This window comes from Myiozetetes cayanensis, unplaced genomic scaffold (assembly GCF_022539395.1).
Source record: "Myiozetetes cayanensis isolate MyiCay16 unplaced genomic scaffold, myiCay2020 scf26, whole genome shotgun sequence".
Lineage (NCBI taxonomy): Eukaryota > Metazoa > Chordata > Aves > Passeriformes > Tyrannidae > Myiozetetes > Myiozetetes cayanensis.
In genome coordinates, this window is record NW_026087477.1 from 7,141,747 (window position 1) to 7,164,156 (window position 22,410).

General features: G+C 57.5%; 1 protein-coding gene across 2 annotated transcripts in view; it reads right to left on the reverse strand.

Moving 5' to 3' along the window:
• Window positions 1-22,410, reverse strand: part of CSNK1G2 (casein kinase 1 gamma 2) — a 39,853-nt gene that overhangs the window by 16,482 nt on the left and 961 nt on the right. The window lies entirely within an intron of this gene.

Genomic DNA, 22,410 nt, shown 5'->3' on the forward strand with positions numbered 1-22,410 from the left:
TCCAGGAGGGGCTGGAGCTGCAGGCTCTGAAGGGGCAGTGCTGGGACCACAAAGCCCATCCTGCCTGTTCGAGGACAGGGCAACAGGGCTGTCATGCGGGACGGGAGCCCCGTCCTTCCCCACACACTCCAGCACCTCTGGAGCATCCCCAGAGCACGGCAGGCCAACCCCTGGGGACCACCCTGCTGCCCCCAGGGCAGGCCAGCTCCTGCCGGGCCATTCCCTTCCCCCTCCCGCGGCAATTCCCAGCCCGTGCCAGCAGGAAGCGGGGTGGGAGCGGCAGGAGCGGGGTGGGAGCAGCAGGAGCGGGGTTTCCCCGCGCTTTGTTCTGCCCCACACGTGACATCCTGCCCATTCTCCGCTCCCCCGACGGTTTCCGCCGCGGGCTCGGCACACGGCGGTGCACAAATACCCCCCGGCCGATCTCCCACCTCCGCCAGCCCCGCGGGAGGACACCGGGAGCCGTTCCCGCACCAATTCCACAGCTCTCTCCCCGGCCGAGGGAGGGGGAGGCACAGCCCAGGCTGCTCCGCGAGTTCTGGGTTTGAATCCGACCCCCGTGCCCAGTCCTGGGGCGTTCCGGGCCGGGCTGTTGGCACAGGCAGAGCCCCGGGAGTGCCGGCGCTGGGGTTATGTCCTTTGAAGAGTTCCGGGCCGGCCTCTGCGCGGGGATGGCGGACAAGGAGGTGAGGCAGAAGGGGAGAGTTAAATCCCGTTTCCTGCGAGCTCCGGGAGGCTGTGCCGTCCTCCCCCGGCAGCGGAGACCGGCCCTGGCAACAGCCCAGCGTGAGGCAGCTGGGCCAGGTTAACATCCAGCAAGGCCACAGCCCAGAGCCGCCCCCTGCAATGCCCCCTTCCCCAAATCCAGCGGTGAGAGCAGCAGGACGTCACTGAACCGCAGCCCAGTGAGTCAGGCCAGGGCAAGCGATGCTCCCTCAGCCTCTGCCCACCAGCGTCCCCACGGCTGAGCAAGGGCTGGGAGGGATCTATTTTAACATCCCACGGAGACACAGTGGCTCCCTGGGCCTCGGGACAAAAGCAGGACCCACCTCTGTGCGGTGTCAGTGACTGCTCGGGTTTTCCACCCCGTGCCATAAAGGGATCTCTGGCCTTTAAAACTGAGAGCAGCCTAATTAGGAACAGAAACTTTTGGGAAAATCCCAGGACTCCCAAGAGCTCTGGAGCAAACAAAACCCGTGTTTGTTAAAACACAGCAGCCTCTGGATGAGCAACGGGGACCCAGACCCGCCCCGTCCTCCCCCATGGGGAAGATGCCCCCGATAAAACTGATGTGACATCGTTCAGTTTTGCACAGGAATCCTCACCCAGAAGGTCAGACCGAGGCAAAGCAGCCTCAGGAAAGCACCCTCCACGCTGGATTTTTTGGCCTGGGATCAAATCTGATGCAAGATGAGACTAAGAAAACTTGTTTCTCTCTTTGGGAGGGAGGGGGAAGAATAAGGGAAAAAAACCACACAAAAAACCAAAAAAACACAAACCCTGAATTGGCCTGAAGTTTGGCAGAAGAAATTCCAAAGCAAGCTGTGGTCTTAAAGCAAATAAGCACTGCCCTGGGGTGTTTGCAGGGCCAGTGCTCCGAGCCAGGATCCTGCAAGGGAAACAAACTGCAGGCAAGTGCAAGGGGATTCAGCAGCCCCTGAAACAGAACCCCAGAAACACTGCAAGTGCCACGAAGGGGGAAAACCCACACCCCTTCAGAAACCCAAAGAGGGGGTTTTCGTTGAAATCCCAGCTTCTTTTTCTTTGCCATCTGGTTTGGAGCAGTTCAGGGCTGCTCCAGCCGCATTTACAAGCTTTTCCCCGCGGACACAAAGGTGAGAAAAACGGATTGGGGGCTGGGAGGAGTCATTGGTTATGGGTTTTTTTCCTTAAAAGAAGAAAAAGCTGCAATTCTAGTGCTACCCCTTGTCTCAGACCAGAGACTGGGACCAAAATACCAAGGCTCGGGAAGTTCCTGCCTGAATCTGCAAGTCCAAAACGCTGAAAATTTGTCTTTTTAAAAATCCCTTTTCCTGCAGAGCGAAACCTCCTGGTGGCTGCCGAGGAGGGACTCGTACAAACCATCTGGGGCACATTGTTCTGGGCCCTTTGTACACACACCATGTTCCTGCCTGAATGAGGAGGTTACAGCTAAACGGGGCAAGACAAAAGAGGGGAAGGAGGAGAGGAAAAAACAGCGGCCCAGAGCAGGGAAGTGGCTGGGGAAGGTCAGGGGGCAGGGCCGTGGTGCTCTGGGTGTCCTGGGGCAGCCTGGCTGGGCCAACGCTGCTCCCTGCCACAGTCCTGATCCCCACAAACCTTGGGATGGCTCCGTGGAGCCGGTTTCCCTCTGTACTATGTGCAGGCAAACAGCTGCTTCCAGATGAGAGGGAAGGGAAAGCTGCTTGAGAGCACAAAAGAGAGAAGCCCCTGACACTCCGCAGCTCCAAGGATAGATCACTGCCAATCAGAGGCTAAAAATAATCCCAAACACCCCAGTGATGACCCATCAGCTGGCTCCCAGCGCAGAAATCCAGACCAAAAAGCAACCGGTGGCCTTACACAGCTGGAACCGAATCCCAGTAAATTTCAGAAGTTGAGGAGGCCGATGAAGTCTGAGCTTCCAGGGGAGATCAAAAGTCTTAAAACAAAGCACAGCCTTAAAAGCTCCTCGGAGTGAAGCTGCAGCCAGCCCCAGGTGGTGCCTGCGAGGGGCTGGAGTTAAGCAGTCTGTACCTGAGCTGCAGTGCTGACAGCCAGCCCCGCTCCCGAGGGAACAGGGACAGCTGTGCCCCCACACAGAGCTCTCCCAAAACGAGGGGCCGTGCAAAGCCTCACCAGGCTTCCCTGTAATGGCACAGCCAGGGCCCAGCACACATGGCTGGGTCACCTCACACTTCCCATCCAGCAGCACTCCCAAGTCCTTCCCTGCAGGGCTGCTCTCAGTCCCTTTTCATCCAGCCCATTTCTGTGCAGGACCTTGCCCTTGGCCTTGCTGAACTTCCTGAGGGTCTCATGATCCCAGCCTGTCCAGGATCCTCTGGATACCCTATCCTTCCCACACCACACACCTTGGTGCTGTTGGGCAAACTTGCTGAGAGTTTGGGATTTTTGGAGGAAACAAGACAGCAGTTAGGAGGGTTTTTGTTGTTTTAAACAAGGAGTCCTTCCCAGACTTGGACTTTGGGCAGTTCACAGCAGCCTTTTGCTTGGGCAGCAGGAGAGTTGTAAGCTGGAAGCATGAGCTCCTCTCCCTGCTTTTGCTGTTGGGCTGTGGTGATCCAACAGGTTCCAGAGGGATTTCCTGAGCTTCCTTCACCCTTGGACACACACCTCTCCTCTGAGCCAGGACAGCAGCTCACCATCAGCTCCTTCCCACACGCTGGAGAGGCTGGGACACATCCACTGGAGAAAACTCATCCTGGCCCCTGCACAGGGAAGTATCCCTTGTGCATGGAGAGGCAGCACTCGGAGCTCCCTCCCCCTGGGACCTCCACCAGCGACAGCTCCAGTCATGGGAGAGCCAAAGCAAACCTCCCAGGCCTGCAGAACATTCCTTCCTTATGGCAAAGGCAGACTGGCTTGTTCTGAGCCCATTTCCTCCCCATCCCTCAAGGAAAGAGGAGATTCAGTGCTCTGAGGAGCTCCAGGAACCTGGTGGAGAAGGGAGTTTCTGGACGTGAACATCTCACAGGAGGGCTGTGCCAACCCTGTCGGGACAGAGGAGCAGCTGCCTCTCGCCAACAACAGCCCCTGTGGAGGAGCTGGAGCAGCAGGACAGGGCTGAAGGGGCCTTTATCCATCCCACAAACTCCCTTCAACAGCAGGCAGTCCTGGAAGCAGCCACTTTCCCAGCAGCTTGTGCTGACTGCAGCCACAAGAACATCATCCCTGACCCAGCAGGTCGGGTTCAGCAGCGACGGCTCCCCGGCCTCCTCCCGATCTCCAGCGCTTTTCCAGCTCCCAGCGAGGCTGGAGCCAGCACAGCTCTGTTTACTCCCTCTCCTCCTTTGTAGGTTGGTGTTGGTGTCAGCACAACAGGAAGCTCTTGTTAAATAGTTTGTTACTTAACTGCTGATGCAGAGCCGCCGGGGAACCCGCGCGGAACGTGCAGCGCGTTCCGAGCGCCGGGGCAGCCTCGCAGCTCAGCTCCAGGGATTTGAGAGCTCTTGGCTCTGCCACCACCTCCCCGGGGACTCGGGCATGTGCTGGCTCCCTGGCCCTTCACATCCTGGCCCTCACACTGGGAGAACAACTCCCCTGCGCCGGCCTCGTCCGTTCGAGTCCCTGGAGGGGCGTTTTGGCTCCCGAACGGTGCTGAGAGCTCAGCAACCTCCCCCCGACAGAGACAAGAGCCCAGTGACTGACTGAAGGAATTCCCCCACCAGAGAGGAACAGCATCCCAGGAAATCCACCCACCAGACCTGCACACACACAGGGACAGGGGCCCACTGGCAGGGAACATCCATCAGTCACAAAGGTACCGTTTGGATCCCCACGTCAGGCCTGTGTGTCCCAAAGGGCAGCCCAAAGCCCGACAGCCCATCTGCCCAAGCACCTGCTCACAATCCTCTGCATCCCTCAGCCCCCAAACACACACAGAGCTCATCTGAGTCATCAGTGACACCTCAGACACAGTCCTGTCACCATGGCCACTGCTCTAGGAGTGTCTGAAGCACAGTTCCCCTTCCACCCAGAGCAGTGCTGGCTGATTCCCCCCTCAGTGGGGTTTCACTGTGGCCCCACAATATTTACAATCAACAAATCTGCATGGGCAGTTTGTCCAAAACACAGGGTTTTTTTCCCCATCCAAGTTGTTTCCTATAAAGAAGGAAAGAATAAAGCCAAAGCTCATGTTTCTATCACGATTCCTTCTGGTGGTTCAGAGTTAAAAAAAAAACAAACCCAGAGACAACCAACCCACAAAACCCCTAAACTGTAGCAGCAAAGCTTTTAATCCAACATGATCCAGGCATCCTTGTCCCAACCCTCCCCTCCCTTCCCAGCTCTTTGCTGAGAAGGCAGTCGGGGAGGGGAGAGGAGAGGAGAGGACTCTGCCTGCCCCCAGAGCACCCCCAGCCTGACAGTGCCCTCCTGCCCCTGCCCCCACCCAAGTCACAAAACCACCAGGATTTAAAAAAAAAAAAAAAATCATTAACAAAATAATAAAGCATTTGGTTTCTCCCCAGAGTTAAGCTGTGCTGGGAAGAAGATGGATTTTTTTCTTCCTGGCTTCCTCTCCCAGCTCTCATGCCTATTAAAGTTTTCTCTAAATTAGAAGTGTTCTCTTGTTACTGGTTATTTCCCTTCCCCAGGAGATTTTCGAGATGCTGTGAACTCTGGTCAGCTCTCAACCTACAACAAACCAAGCTGCAAATTGTTTCAAAGACATTTTCTCCCAGCCTTTTCATGGATTCCTCGGAATTTCCAGTATTTTTTTTAAAGGTCTGTGCCACATCATCTCCTCTGTAAGGACGACAAGAGCAGGGCTGTACCCTGGCAGCAGGGACACCACCAGTTTTCAGTTTGGAACCAGAAGGCACCACCGAAGAGCTGGTAGGAACTCAGGTGATGGATGGGGTGAATTCCCTGCACTGGTGGGATTTTAAACCAAACAATGTCCTCCTTTTGGGGTGAGCCTGGGAGGGCTGTCCCAGCCACGTGCCAGAACACCCCTGCACCTGCAGGACCTTCACCCTGAGGTCTCACCACAGCTCAGGGTGGACGAGGAGAACGCCTGCCCAGCAGGCAGGGCTGTGTGTGCACAGCAGCAGCTTCCCAGCAGCAGCTCAGCAGGAATTATTCTGCACCCAAAAATAATTAAGGGGGAACCAGGCCCTTCTTTACCCTTTAACCCCCTTTTACCTCCATTCCCAAGGAATGGGACACATTGGATGCACGTTTGCTCCCTGCTCATATGAGAAGAAACGGAATCTGTGATTCTGGCAGTCCAAATTCAGAACAACCCAGATCCAAACATCCAAACCCAGATCAACCCAGATCCCAACATCCCAACCCAGAACAACCTGGATTCTCAACATCCAAACCCAGAACAACCCGGATCCTCAACATCCAAACCCAGAACAACTCAGATCCCAACATCCAAACCCAGAACAACCCAGATCCTCAATATCCAAACCCAGAACAACCCAGATCTCAACATCCAAACCCAGAACAACCCAGATCTCAATATCCAAACCCAGAACAACCCAGATCCCAACATCCAAACCCAGAACAACCCAGATCCTCCTGTTTTTGAACACAAATCAGCCTGCAGTCAACAGGCACCTCCTAAACCTCTTGATAAGAGCAGCCACAAAGAAAGCCTCACGAAGCATCTCCACCCCTGTGAGCTGCCAGTTTGCTCCTGGCTCACTGCAGGATTTCACTCTTTTCCTTGGATCTCCATCCAAGGCAGCTACACCTGGATGGAAAACATTAACTGTGCTCTACCAAGGAGCCGGAAATGCCACGATGGAAATTTCAGCAGCAGCACAGGAACCCAGCAGAAAGCTGAAAATACTTCTCTAGGAAAAATAATAACAGAAAAATAATAACACACATGCTAAAAACAAGGCCAGATCTGAAACCTAGACTGGAAATAACACACCCAGCCCAAGTCAGACAAACTCATCCACGAACCAAGTGTCTAAGGGAGTAAATTTGCCTTTTGGGGCCCATCAGCCACAAATTTAAACTTCCAGCTACAGGATTCATGGCCAGCAAACACACTGAAGCTCTACCAGAGATGGCCTGAAGGGAAGGAGCTTTCTGGCTGACCCTACAGACCCCACAAAAGGGCTCTGTGTTTTGATTTACACCTTTTCTGACACCTGATAGTGCCCAGTGAAGCCCCAGGGCAGCCTCCTCGCAGTTCTTGAGCTGTGTCCACCTTGGGAGCCATTCCCACGGTTCCCATGCCAGATCCACAGGGCATGGACACAGCAGTGACACCAAACCACCGTGGGGTGCTGGGGATGCACAACCCCTGCTTGCAGGAGGGGGAGCAATTAATACCTGACTCCCCCTTCCCAACCAGCCCTGCCATCACACCTCTGTGTGTCACTGGCATCTCCCACTCCTGGATCCTTCCACGACCACCATCAGCCGCTCTCGGGGCTGCTGGGCCAGGAGAGGTTCTGGCACACCCGGCTGGGAAGCAGCAAGATGAGCAGGTGACCCATCCCACAGCCCCACTGCCCCTGCCAGTGTCACTCTGGTGTCCAGTGTCACTCCCTGCTCACAGCTCTGTCTGGGGAACTGCAACTGGCTCTGCTCTTCCCGTAAGAGGAAAGGCACAGGTGACAGGCAGGGGACCAGAGCAGAAGCAGCTGAGCAGAATCTGCCACCTCTCAAGTACCGAACAAGCCCAGATGGAGGGCGGGTGGTTTCGGTTTTGCTAACGCGGGGTCGGGAGCACCGGAGGAAAGGAAGTTCACTCTGGACAAAAGCTCTGCTCTGGCTGGGAGACCTTAAAAGGCCAGGCAGCAGAGTCCAGCTCCCGGTTCTCCGTCCCTTCCCATCTGCTCCAGCCTTTCCGTGGGACAGGCGCAGGCACCGGCCAAGACGTGACGTTGCCTTCCAAGCCCCCGCTCGCCACGGCAGGAGCTGGAATCAGTCGGGAATGTCATCATTCCACGCTCAGTGGGCTCAGCCCACGCCGGGTCTGGGGGCTCTGCCAGAGGGTTTCCCAGTTAAACAACACAATGGATCCCCAAGCTCCAGAGAGACACCGGATCCTAATTAAATCCATGCTGCTGCTGCAAGGCTGGCCTGCAGAGGAACCAGCTGCCTTCCAAAAGGCCACAGCAGTTGGTCAGCAGAAAGCTGTTTACCAGGGCCATGCCTTCCACCTCTCCCATTCCCCCTTCCACACATTCACTGAGGTAAGAGCAGAACCTGCCTCTTTTCCAGCCAGGCCCATCCTGCCCAGTCCTTGCACGGATTTCACTGTCACAAACACGCTCATGTTGGGAGAGAGCCTGCAAAGCTTTCCAGTCAAGATCCAACACTGCTGTTTAATCCACTGGTGCCCAGAGCATAAAGCTGAAGACTCAGCTGCACAGCCAACACTGAACCTGAGAAGTTCTGGAGCAGAACAACCCAGCCAGACCTGGCTGACACACTGGGGAAGGGCAGGTCCCTCAGGCTCACCTCCTGCAGTACCTGGGGTTTGCTTTCACGCCTGGTAACTCCTCGCAAAACAGGCTCTGTCTGCACGCAGGTACCCAAAGGACCGTCTGTATCCCAAATCCCTGAGTCACATCTGTGCCCTGGGAAGCAGAGAAGCCCGAGGAGAGCTCCTGCTCACACAGCTGCTGAACACAGACCAGAGAGCCAGAGCCCAGAGCACCTCCTGGGCTGACAGCCCTACCTTGTCCTTCAACCTCTGCCACCACACACGGAGCCTTTCAACCAGTTTTGCTTCAGCTCTGGGGAAAACCCCTGGACAACTCAGCCACCCTTCTACTGCCCTGGGAGGCCAAACAGGGACAGATCCATATGTGCTCCAAGCATCTGCCTGGCCTGCAGGACCACGTGGATCCAGCTGGCTGGTGAAAGCCAAGCAGTGCCTGTAGATGAGGAGTGGGAGCTGCAGGAGCACTGCTGGCTCCTCTCCATCCTTGCCCAGCACCACACGAGTTTTGAGAGCAGGTTGAACTATGCTGGTTCAGGTGGCAGCAGAGGGAGCCCCTCCAAAAAAGCCTTTCTGTGGAAGGGATGATCCTACTCGTGTCACAGACACACAGATTCCCTGTAACCCAGATCACAGCCTGGCTGTGCCGGGCCACGCTCCAGGAACCAGGCAGGAAAGCGCTGCCTTCAGATGTCAGGTTTCTGAGTAGGCAAGCTCCCCTTCCACCTCCTTCCTTCCCCTCCCCAGAGCTCACAGCCAGCTTTGCAGTCCCCAGGCAGTGGGGAAAAAAAAACACCTCTAGACAAATAGGTAATTTTCACCCAGCAGCTGGGAACAAGCACTTCCATTTCACATCTCCCACCCGAGGCCGGAGCACCTCCTCCTGTGCTGCTGCAGCCTGAAATAAGGTTAAGACCATCTCTACCAGCACAGCACTTCCCCAGCCCTGTCCCTGAATACCCCCATGCCCTCAAAAGCCAACACTTTTCATAAAAACAAGAGCTGCTCGCCTTTCCCTGGATAAGGGATCTTAAAGCACTTCCCGGGAATGGATGTGGAAGAAGAGCTGCCATCGCTTCCCAGATAAACAGGGAAGGATCTCTCCCCCTCTGCACTGCAGCCAGAGGTGTGCTGCACCTTGGCTCTGCAGCTGAGAGCTGCCCTCTGTCCAGAGGGCACAGGCTGCTTAGGGACAACCTGCTGCAAGAGGATTTGACAGCCAGCCCAGAGGAACTGCAGGTATAGACATGGAAGAAGTATCTGAGGAACACAACAACAGCCCAGCAAAGCAGAGAGGGGGGTGCTGCAGCAGCTGCCAGGCTGTGTGCCCACCCCAGAGCTGATCCTGAGCCCCCCTGCCCGGCATCTCCTGGAGTCAGAGGCCACAGCGACCCACGGAGAGCAACACGCAGCTGGTACTGCCACCAAACCTCCCAGGGCAGGGCAGCCTTTGGCAGGAGAGTGTCTGCTTCCCAAGCCACTGTGATGGGCCCATTTCCCAGCCTGGCATCCAGGCTGCCCTGCCCTGCTTGCTGTCTGTCAAACCTCAGGGTCCTCCCTGCCTCCCTGAGTTTGCAGTTGTGCAGGAGAGCACAGCTGTGTTGAAACATCAGCACGCAGATGGCTCGAACAGCAGACTCCTGGAGAATCCCAGCCCGTGCCATCAGCTCTTCCCACCAGAGCAGGGAGATGGGAAGGAGTCCTGCTCTGCCAGCCCTGGGACAGCCCAGCCATCACCACAAGGCCAGTCCATCACGAAGCCTCGTCACACAGAGTGCTCTCTCCACTCCCCAGAGGGCAGAGTAGAGCCCACAGCCCTGGGTCTGCAGCCCAGTGACAAGGACCTAGAGCAAGAAACATCCGTCCTGTTTGTGCAGCCACAGGCCCCCAGGAGAGAAAACGAGGCAGGACGTGACAGCAGCAACCCTCACAGTGTGACCCAGTGCCATCATCTGCACCCCCTGTCACAGGACACAGCCCGTGGCAGCCCCAGCCCCTCAGCCATCAGTGCAGCCGGGGGATGCCACAACAGCTCCCTGCTGACAGAGTTTCATCCACTCCTTCCTCAGCTCCCTCAATTCCCAGGGATGGGAAGGTCAGGAGCAGCTCTCACCCAGAGAGCAAGGACGGGGACACCCCTGCAGACCCCAACACCCTGAGTTAGGGACTGCTCTGTGGGACAGTCCAGTGGGGCTCCCCAGAGCAGCTCTGCTCTCCCAGTGCCAGCCCCTGCCTCCCACCCAGCCCCTCTCCTGCTGTGGGCATCACTGGAGGGGGATGCTGCCCATGGGATGGGTGATCCATGGGGACACTGCCCACGGGCTGATCCAGGCCTCATCACGGCAGGATGAGGCTCCAGAGGGAGCCCAGGCAGAGGCGTTTTGGTGCTCATGAGTCAGAGGGGCTGAGCACGTGGTGGAGCGAGATGATCCCCCATGTGGGAGAGCCCCTCACAGCTCTGCTTCCAGAGCACGAAGCACAGCCCCAGGAGCAGCGACAGGGAGCAGAGGACACAGGAAGATGGAGCCATCCAGGCAGGGTCTCACAGGGAGGGCTGTCAAGTGGTGGGAGAGACACGAGAGCAGAGGAAGAACATGACCCTTTTGAGGATGTCCTGAGAGATCCCACGGCCTTGAATCCCAGATGAGCTTCCTTCTGGCACTGCGAGGGATCAGCTGGAGCCAGGACAAGGGCTCAGTATTTGCCCTCCAAAGTAAAAGGGACATTTCCCAACCCCTTTCCTGTAACAAAGGCAAATCCCTGGATGTCTCTCTTCCCCTCCCTTCCTGCCTCAAGCCCAAGCTGGGTCTGAAAACCTTTCATCCACCTGGAAGAGATTTCCTCCCTGCAGAGGAACTTGGACAGCAGCACGGGCGAGCCTGGCACGCTCCTCCCCACGGAGTGAGGCAGCAGTGACGCACTCAGGACTTCTTCCTCCTCACAGCCTTTGGATGGGCTCCTAAATAACCTCAGGAGCAGGAGACTGGGACCAGCCTGCTGCCCTCAGACTCTCACACCAAGGGTCTCCCCACAACACAAATGGATGAACAACCCAGAGCATCCCCGCTCGCTCCCGACTTCCAGGGAGCGGGAGACCAAAGCTTAGCAGAGCACCAGCAGTGGTGCCATTTCCCCTCCCTGCATTCTCTGAGCAGCCACAGAATGAGCAAAACAACTCCCTCCACACACCCTCTGCACATCCTCTCGTGTGCAGGGGGATCCTGGCACAGCAGGGCAGACAAGGAGCCTGAGGCAAACCATCAGCACGTTGCACCAGCCTGACAGTTTCTGTGCCTGGGCACAAACCTGCTCCGAGAGCAGGTGATGTTCACTCTTCTGGAAGCCACCATCTCTGGAGGGCAGGACAGCCCTGCTCCCCAGCTGGAGCCCCTCTGCATGTCCCCAGCAGACTGTCTTTGTCTCCTCTGAACCCCAGCTTTCCAGGCAGCCACACGTGAGCAAACCCCCTCTGTTCCACCGGTGATCTGGATGATTCCAGGTGTGGCTGCTGCTGCTCCAAAGTCCATACCTGACACCCCAAAAGAGACCCTGGCCACTGCCCTGTGCTGCCATCCACACCACGGGGCTCCCAGGGCTGGACATGCACCTTGTTCCCCCCCAGCAAGCTGGGAAACAATCCAAGCAGCAGCATTAGCCATCTTATCTTCCTGGTGTCCCCAGCCACAGCTCCAAGGGCTTTCCACACAGCTGATCCAAAGGACCAGTGCCCCCCAGCTCCTCGCAGCAGCTGGCTCAGAGTGTGTCACCACGGAAGGGTCATTGGGAAGAGGGAACTGAGGCACATCACTGCCACACGTCACCCAGAAGAGCAAAGCCCAGTCCCCAGAGGCTGCTGTGCCCTCTGAGGTCACCTGAGCACAGGTCCCTTGTGTGGACAGGGCAGTAAATGGGCACAGGGCAGTACAGCACAGCCCCAGGAGCAGGTCAGGGGCCTGGCCCAGTGATTACCAGATTGGTTTCAGGTTTGTTTCCTGGTTCATGTTTCCAGCAGGTGGATGGAGCAGCAGTGCCTTCCTCCTTGTGCCACCCCATGCAGAGGGACACCAGCTTACATTCATCTCCTGCTTCCTCCCCTGCTCTGCCCCTCCAGGGCTCTCAGCAGGCAGTGGTGTGGGAAAGGGGGGGCTCCCAGCCCAGCTGGGGAGGGAGGCTGAGCTGTGCTGCACCACCCAGAGAACCCCATGCAGAGCCAGGCAGGCACTGGGAGCACTCCCAAAAGCTCAGCACTGCAGCCTAAGCCAGGAGAAGGTGCTGCCCATGGGTCTGGTCTGGCAGCTCCAGGCGGGAATTCTGTGTGGCAAAGCACCCAGCTCCTGCCAGGAGACCCTGAGCACACCTAGGAGGCTTTGAGGAACCAGACAGCTTTTCCCTGTCACCATCAGCAACACAGGCTGGACATCAGGGGGAATATCTTCACAGAAGGGGTTGTTAAACACTGGAACAAGCTGGCCAGGGAGGTGGTGGAGTCCCCATCCCTGGAGGTGTCCAGGGAAGGACTGGAAGTGGCACTCAGCGCTCTGGGCTGGGTGACAAGGTGGGGATCAGTCACAGGTTGGATTCAAAGGTCTCAGAGGTCTTTTCCAACCTAATTCATTTTGCCATTCTGTGATCACTTCTCACGGACAGTGGCTGTAACAGATTTGCCCAGTACCTCAGACAACAGGGCTCCTTCCCCATCCTGCCTGGGGAGCAGGGCAGGGAGAGGCAGAGACAACACTGCAGGAACGACCACCACAGCTTCATCTCCCACCTCCAGGACTTGGGAGAGGGAAATGGGGGCAAGCTGAGCACTCTGAAAGGGGGAAAGGGACCCACAAGGACTAAACTCGGCGGGTTTGAAGCCATTCCAGCCTGGCTGCCAAAGGCCTGAGCGCCGAGGCAACGAGCTGCGTGTGACAGCAGGGTTCCCCCTCCTCAGCCATCTGGGGACTGTCACTCTGCAGAGATCTGCCTGGCCTGCTGTCATGTGTATCATTACCAGCCCCTTTTCTGTCAGCAGGATCTGGGTTGGCACAAACACTTGCAGTAGTAGGATTTATTTTTCCCCATAACCCACATCCTCTTGACAGAACCAGGTTAGGAAGCAGCTGCGCCGCCAGATCTGGGGTGGCCTTTGGCAAGGCAAGGCCCAGCAAAAAGGGGTGCCTGGGTCCAGGTATCCCTTCTATCACCAACCTACAGTTAATTGCAACTTCCCCACCTCCCCTATGCTCACGTGGAGAGGGGGATCAGCACCAGCTCTGCTCTGTCCCAGCCCAGTTCCTTCACTCCAGAGCAGGCCCTTTTCCCTGGAGAGCCCTGAGCAGGGTGGGTGGAAGGGGTGCCATTCCCACTGGTGACAAGGGCTGTTTCCATTTCTGGGTGGCAGAGCTGCAGCACTGCCACGCTGAGCTGTCCCACATTCCCCCCTCTGCTTCCCTCCCCAGGCTGCTCGAAGCCCCACACATTTCCCTTCAAGTGACTGCCAAACTTCATGAATTTGGGAGGGGAAGAGGAGGGGGAGGGAAGGGTGAGCACCCGGGGGGGCTCACAGGGAAACCTCTCCCCAAAGAGCTGTCAAACCCCTCGTGCTGAGATGGCAGAACCTCCCTGCTGCAGAGTCACACAGTAGCCAAGTCGCTGCCACCCTGGCTCCCAGCTCTCCACCCCAGCAGGGACAGCATTCCAGAGCCACAGGCAGGACCCACAGCCCAGACCAGGAGGAGATGAGAGCAGCACCATGCAATTACCCTTCCCTGCAGCGTAACTGGGGCAGAGGGAAGCTCTGTGGCACGACAGCACCCATCAGCTTACGTGAGAGCGTCAGCAGCACCTTCGGGGGAGCAGCGAGCGATCCATGAGGTGTTTTGTCTTCCCACCCCTTCCATTTCAGGACCAACCAGCTCAATCCACTGCCGTTTTCCTTGCAACCTCTCACAGGCATGGGAGCAACCTGTTTATTCCACAGACAAGGACGGGGAGCGTCCCTGAGCCCAGAAATAAAATGGGGGGTAGGGAAGGACGATTCCCAACTAACTGGGACAAATTCCTAAGGCCTGGACAAGCACCCCAGTCTGCTGGGGTGGGATAAGCTTCAAAGCAGAGGGAGCAGAGAGCTCCATCCCGTTCCTGGTCAGGCCACAAGCTGTTCAGAATCCTTTCACTGCTCCATCCCTCACGTAGAGGATCAGCCTCACAACCCTCTGTTAAGCACTGGAGCAGCTTTGTGGATTAAGGACTCTGGTTTGTCACCAGTCTCTCCACAGCAGAGAGGCACGTTCCAGAGATTGTTTCTCATCCTCCCTCGTCCCCCACCTGTGTGCATTTTTGTGCACGGGATGAGATGGCCAGGACTGAAACAGGAACAGCACAGGGCTGGCCACAGCTGCAAAGGTGGTGCTGTGGAGTGGGAAAGGAACCTTCCAAGGGGTTCACCCAAAAGGCTCTCTCTCAAACAGGCAGATCCTGTGAGACCACGCTGGTTCCTCCCCTTCCCTTCCCTGCCTCTCTGGGCCCTACACAAAGGGCTTAATTTGTAAAGTCAGAGGGATCACCCCAGTGAAGGACCACGCAGGATACACCCCCCAAGGAGGACCCATTTCATCTTGCTGCTATTAATACCTGGAACATTATTTGCATGAACAAGCTGTCCTTTCTCCCTCCTTTCTGGGCTCTCACTTCCCTGATTTGTCCCAGAAATCCCAGCCAACACACGTTCACCCTCGTCTAGCACACACTTCCACCCAAAACCCAAACCCTTTCCTTTTTTTTGAGTTAATTACTCATGTTTCTAGTTCACACCACCTCTGCCAGCCCCCGCAGACAGGACACAGCTCCCCTGGCTCCCTCGCTCATTAGGCAGCCAATTTGTGGGCCCAAACCCATCAACACTCATTGGGGAAAGGAGCCAAGGCTCCCCATGGTGCTGCTGGGTGCCCACCACTGCCAGCCCCGTGGGTGGGTGCTCAGAGGGGCTGAGCCTCTCAAACTGGGAACACACCCTGAGGGGCCCTGGCTTTGTGGGGCAGGGGCTGCCCAGGGAGGTGGGGAGTCCCCATCCCTGGAGGTGTTTAAGGGACAACTGGACGTGGCACTCGGTGCTCTGGGCCAGGTTGGACTCAGTGATTCTGGAGGTCTTTCCCAACCCAAATGGTTCTGTGACTCTGCAGGCACTGCCAGATCTCTGGGTTGGGTGGGCACAGCTCAGTTACCACCACAGTCACAGGGGGTACCAGGTGCCTACAGAACATGCAAACGGAGGAAAAGCCAGTTTGCCACCGTCCTGTGACACCTCTGCTCCCCTCTGAACTCCAGCACCCCAGCAGGGCCCCGACTGGTCCCCAGCACCAAACCTGTCCCAGAGAGCCAGAGCTGCACTTTGGCTGTCCCTGGCACAGCCTCGGGCTGGGCCCGAGTGCTGCCTGCAAGCCCTTTGCTGCACTGGCACAGGGACGTGCTCAGCCTTTCGGAGCTGGGCCCAACTCTGCCCGCCCAAGCCCGGGCAAAGCCTTCCCCTCGCAAACAGCTGCGTGCCTTTGGTTCTGCTTCAAGAGGAAACATGTTCTGTCTGTCTCCAGGCACTGAACAGCCAAGCACGGCCAAAAAGCATCCAATCAACAGCACAGAGCATGACAAGCCAGGGCACAGGCTTACCATGGAGCTGAGGAAGCCCAGGCTTCCCATGCAGACCCAGAATTGCTAACCTGCCCTGTGTGCAGAGAGGGGCTGGCAAGAGGATCCGGCTCCTCTCCTTCACCGTGTCCTCACACACCACAGCCACATCCTGACCTCAATTTTGACACACACCAGCAGCATCCTGGCACAACAGCCCCATTCAGCTGCTCTCCCAGAAACGTGGGACAGGCTCAACACTGCCCAGCAGCAGCAAACACCCCCAACAGGCTTTTCCAGACTGGTGTTTGGGGCACACCGTGAGAAGGATCACACAGCGAGGTGAAGGATTGCGCTGAAAGGTGACAGGAGAAGCCACAAGCACCTCATCAAGCAGGTCCAGGGAATGGGAAATCCTGCCATTAGCAGGATCCACTGCAGGGGATTCCACAGCTAAGGAAACCCTCACCACCACAGACCACAGCAAAAGCAAAAGCAGCAGAGCATTTCTATTCCTGATAAGCTGCTTTTATCGGGAAGTTCAGCCCTGCTGCCCACCCCGGCCCCAGCCGGAGAGCAGCTCCAGCCCTGTGCCTTTAAATCCCCTTGGCAGCGCCGGCCCGGGGCTGTGGGAGCAGACACACCCAGCTCTCCAGCGCCGGAGCGCACAAACATTTCCTCCCGGCCGCTCCTGCGCCGCGGCTCAGCCACAGCCACCTCGTACCTGCCCGGGCCGTGCCAGAGGGAACTCGGGCTGTTCCACACCGACCTGCACCTCCACAGACTTCGGCTGGCTTCCCGAACCCCTCTGCTTCCCTGCCAGCAGTGGACATTCTTCCCTCCAACTTCCTCCTTAAGGCAAATATTTGGAGTCTAACAGGCATTCCTCATGGCAGGCACAAGTTAAATATTGGCCCTAAAACAACAGCAAGTGCCTTTCAGTGATTCTGGCTGCAGGAGCACAGCTCTGGACTTTGACTGCTGGCTCTGAACAAAAATAGGAGCGGAGCACCGAGTGTTGCACTCTTCTCCCAGGAGAAGGCAGATTTCAGGCCCTGCAAGTCCCCTGCCAGGAGTGGGAACTGTCCCCTGCCCGTGCTCTGTCACAGCCGGGTGTCTGCTGTCACCCAGCCAAGCTGCTGCAGAGCATCCTCTGTGCCCTGCACAGGATTAGTCTGAGTCTGGTTTCAGGTCTGGGATTATACATCCTCAGGGAGACACCAGAGAGGACCTGCTGGGGACCTGTGGGTGCCATCCAGGGCTCCTGCTCGCCTTGTGCTCCCCGCTCCCAAAGGTGCCACCTCTCCAGCCGGCCATGCCCAGCAAACATCTCGGTGCAGAGGAGCTCTGGGCTGTTCCTGCTCTGCAGGCAGCCCAGCTCCCACAGGACAGCCTGGCTCTGGCAAGAAAACATCCCAGCAAGGCAGGAGCCCAGGCAGTCAGAGAGATGTCAGCACAGTGAAGGGAGAGGGAAGGGTGAGGAGGGAAGAGAAACCTGCAGCGAGGTCAGGACACCTGAAGCATGGCAGCAGCCGGGCTCTGGGATGCCGGGGGCATTTTCCACACGGATCAGGGGAGCAGAGCTGATGTCACGGCTCTGCAGCCAAAGCCCTGCAGAGCTGGGCTCACCTCACCTGGGAGCAGCCCTGCCGTGCCCCAGTGCTGAGCCTGAGCCTGAGCAGAGGGGCTGCTCTGTCCCTCCTCAGGGAGGGCAAGCCCCCCAAAATCATCCTAAAAACAATGCTCCAACACAAGGGGCCTGCCCACAGCTTCTCTGTGAGACACCACAGCAGTCACCCCCAGAGAGGTTACTGCAGCAGGGCCCAGGTGTGCCCGAACAGCAACCTGCATGCCAGCTCACACTCACAGGGCTTGTTCTGTCCACCCAAATTCAGCATGGGGGTGTTCATGAACTCCCCTTCTCCCATTTCACCCTCCTGAATGTGATGCCCGTGAGCAGCACCTCGCTGGGCTCTCCCTGCTCTGAGCAGCAGGCCTGGGAGGCAGGACAGGGACTGAGAGCTGCTCCCTGGCAACATCCCCTGCTGAGATGGAGCCCTGACCGTCTGCTGTGCTGGAATTCCACTCTCCACTTCCTTCCCGAGACACCCACCACGCCACTTCCGAAGCTGGGAAATCTGCTGGGGGCTCTGACACCCTCTCAGTGAGACCCTCCTGCCCCGAGGGGGCAGACACCCCTGTGGGTTTAAGATCAGCTGCAAGTTACCCCAGAGGAAACTTTAAAGCTCTGAGCACTTCCTATTCCCTCCCCAGCCGGCAAAGCCCAGGGAGCAACAAGCTCCAGCAAGTTTGTGCAGGAATTGCCAAGGCTGGAGGCAGAGACGGGTCTGTACCTGCCAGCACCAAGAGCTCGGTGCCTCCCCCCGTGGCACGCTGACCCCGCAGCGGCTCCGGCTCCCAGCACGGGGGCTGCACCTCTGCACCCACAGCCCCCTCTTTAACAATCCCTGCACGTGGGAATAATAAATCCAGACTGCACCCGGCATCGCCTCTGGGATGAGAGGAATCGGCTCTGTGGGTGGGGGGATTCCAGGAGAGCCTCGGCCTGCCCCTCGCCCCCGCACGCGGCACAGAAGGTGCTGGAAAGCACCGTCCTCTCCCCGCATCCAACCGGGGAAACCAGGCACAGACTATCAACTTCATCACTGCCAACAGTCCCTGCTAAAAAAAGGAAAAGAGAAAGGGATTCTTGCTTTGTTGTTTGTACCTCGGTGCTGCCTCAAAAGCAGCGAGGTTTTTTTTTACCTGGAAACATCGGGTGGTGACAGAGCCTGCAAGGATGGAGCTTCCGTAGCACAATCCCAGCTCTGTTCGGGTTTAAATTGGATTTCCACTGACCTTTCCAAGCCCATCATTCAGCCCCCACACCCAGGGAGCAGCCCCTCTTAGCAAGACTTTCCAGCCCCCAGCCTGGGAAGGGGGAATGAACCCCCCGAGACTTGGCAGCGTTCCCAGGGAGCCCCCAAATCCCTCCCGGCACCAATCCTGCTGCTCAGGGCCGCTCAGATGCAGGGCTGCAAAGCTCCTCCAGAGGAAAGCTTCACAAAATCCAAGTTCAAGGCCAACCTTAACCCCTGTTTATTAACTTAAGGACATCCCTCTCAGGCTGACAGAGCCCGGGCATCACCTGCCAACTGTCTCATTCAGCACGGGGAAAGCAAAGGCCAGGCCTGCCTCATTAAAAACCATTACATAACATTAAATAACAAAGGGCTACAGGACATTCTTTGCTAGGTGGACACGTAAGAGTGAATGACTCAAAAATGAACGCTCCTTTCCTCCAGACTCGCAGTGTCTCCAACACCCCGGGGAGCCCAACGAGCACCTTATTTCCAAGGCAACAGTGTCTCAGCTCATCCCAAATCCTGCTCTCACATCCAACTTATTGCCACAGACACCCAACGAGACACAGCACTTCTCTCAGAGCACTGTCCCTACCAGACAGCAGTGGATGTGTTTCTGATCCCTCACGGGAACAGGGGAGGAAGGGGAGATCTCAGCCCAGCCCAGCTCTGCTGGACAGGATTCCAGCCCCCCTCACATCACCAGCTCAGCTCCTCGCCACATGAGGTTATCAGAGGGCTTGCTTTCCCTGACACTTGGTTTCAAGACACCAAGACCTGCATTTCCTACGAGTGGGGATGTTTCCTCAGCAGGGAAGGCACGTGCCAGCAGGGCACAGCTTGGAAATGCCAGTGCTCCCAACCTCCCAGCGGGAGATGGACTCCATGGGCACTGGGACATCTTCCTGGACACATGGGGAATTCCTGCCCATCCTCTCTGGAACCAGAGGAGCCAATTTAAAGTGTTTATAGAACTAACTGAACTCCTCTACTCCAGACTCTGGGAGTGGATAAAACCATGGACTTCTTGCTCCGTGTAGCATTGCAGAACACCCCGTTTCAGCTCCCCTAGAGAACCATTTCCTAAACCACACGGGGCTCCTCGGCTCCGAGCACAGAGAGAGGAAGACAGAGAGACATCCTGTGGTCTCACACCCACTGCAGCAGCCCGGGCTGGGAGTCACAGCTCTGAGCACTGACTCCAGGGCAGCCCTGTGTCCCACACCCTGACAGTGTGGGACAAAGGCAGGGGAACACCTCAGCTCCATGCAGGGAATCACACATGGATCTTAGAGCTCATCTCATCCTACCCCCTGCCATGGGCAGGGACACCTTCCACCAGCCCAGGTTACTCCTTTGATCCAACCTGGCCTTGGACACTTCCAGGGATCCAAGGGCAGCCACAGCTGCTCTGGGCAACCTGTGCCAGGGCCTGCCCACCCTCCCAGGGGAGAATTTCTCCCTACCACATAACCCAAAACTCTTCTCTTTCAGTTTGAGGCCATTCCCCCTTGTCCTGTCAACACAGTTCCTGATGCTCTGGCTGTTGTTTTAAGGCCAGTTCTTAGGAAAAATGCAGCAACGTAACAGGCAAGGGAGGGGCTGCCCACAGGAAGGGCTGCAGGGCTACAGCCTGGGCAGGGATTTAGAAGAACTCCCCAGGAGGTGGAGGGCAGCTGGTGTGAATTAGGGAGCCTGATGCTCCACACTCAGCTGCCCCCCGAGGAAAGTCACCTTTACACCTTCCTCATGCCAAAGCTGCTGCTCCTCTCCAGCCACAGAAACAGCCACTGTGGTGAAAACCCCAAACTACTCCCAGGCACACAGCTCTTCTGGCAGTGGAATCCCAGAGCTGCTGGGACCTGCTCTCCCTCCTTCCCCTCCTGGCTCCCAGGGCACAGCCAGACCCCAGCAGGGCCGAGGAAGGAGGCTCAGCTCCACAGCTTCTCCCTGTGCCCACGGCCAGCCACGTCTGCCCAGGCAGAGCCTAATGCCAGGGCTGTGGGCAGAGCTGCTCCCAGCCCTGAGCAGACAGCCGTGGCAAGCACACCCAGGAGGCTCCTGAGCTGGCACCCACGAGGGAGGAGGGTTTGATTCCCTGAACTGCAGCTGAAAGTCTCAGGAGCGGCGCAGGGCGAACCAGGGCACCGTGTGCTGGTACCAAACCCCACAGCCCTGCTGAGAGCAGGCAGGGGCTCCTGCACACCCCACACCCCACAGCGGCATCTCAGGGGCTGCTGCTCTCCCGAGGCTCCCTCACCCTCCCCCTGAGCCTTCCGTGCCTGTCGAGCTGCAGTTCCTGTCTGAGAGCAGAGATAAACAGCTTCCTACCCACACTGGCTCGCACGGGGACTGGGCCTTATAGCACCTGGAGGGAGCAGCCACAGCCACAGCACGGGAGTGCTGCTCCAGTAGCTCATCCCAGCTCCTCCGAGCTGGGAAAACCACGGGAGAGGGGGGAGTGGGCGGGGGGAGACAGCTCCGGAGCACAGGCAGGCCCGAGTCCAGTAAAGATGTTTATTGGCAGCTGCTCTCAGACACGGTCTCTTCCAGCCCAGTGGGGCTGGAGGGGGAAAAAAATACCGATTGTCCATGAGCACAACCCTCATGTCACTCCCACTGATCCGCTGAGTCACTCCCGTATGAACAGTTTTGACAACACCCGGAGCTGCTCAGGAGCTCGGACACGGAATACAAAACAAGGGGCACCGGCAGAGCAGTGCCCAGCAGCCTGCCCAGCTGCCAGGGCCAACTTCTCCTCCTCCTCTTCCTCCTCCTCTCAGGAGCCCCACCAGGAGCGCCCAGCACACACCTCGCTGCAAGGGAGGTCCATCAGAGGGCCTGGACACAAAGTGTCCCCTGCAAACCACCACCAGCTGCCCCCCTCGGTGTGCAGGAGCAGAGCAGGGAGGCAGAGGAACCACTCAGCTGATTTTTAGGTGAATTACAAGTGATTTATAAGCCTCACAGATCTGCCAGCCGACAGGGAGGAGATCAAACCCCCGGGCAGAGTCACCCCATACAGCCCCCCCAAACTCCACGCCCCCACAAACCTGGGCACAGTGGGGTCAGCCCAGTCTGCAGCTCGGGACCACGACCCCTCCCAGCGCCCCAGAGGTGCCAAGGGAGCGACAAAACACCGCCCAAACAACGCTCCTATCTGCAGAGCACCAAATTAAAACAAAACCAACAAATCTTTGGCAAGTTCCTCCCAGCAGCCAAGCCTATCCCGCCACGGCGAGGGCTCCCCACGGAGGCCTCCTGCCCTAATTTGCAGCGATTCTTTGTCAGACCACTGGCAAACACCAAACGTTTGCTCCAATCTGTTACATAAGGCCCAATTTTGAAGCCCCCGTGGTGGCCACGGGGAGATGGGGGGCACTCTGTGTGCGTGGCAGCCTGGCAGGTGAACTCCCACACTGCTCGGGCTGCACTTCCACATCTGCAACCACTTGTTGTGCAGAGGGGAAAACGGATGGATCCGGTTAACGAGGCGGCTTCCAGAGGTTTTAACACACCTTTCCACCCGTGTCCTGGTTACCTCGAGCTGCCTTGGAAAGGACTAATGTGGCAGCTCCACCAGAGGTTCGTCAAACTTTGGGTTTTCACTTCCAAAACGCACCAAAAACACGGCAAGTCCTGGGAGCACAAAAGAAAAAGGCACCTTCCTGACCATCCCCACAACTTGCCAGTTGTTCGCTGCCCGGGATCCAAGGCTCGGATTCCCGGCCCAGCTCCCTCCTGCCAGCCAGGGGCGGGAGCCGCGGGGCCTCCCCGGCAGAGCTGCTGCTCCTCTGC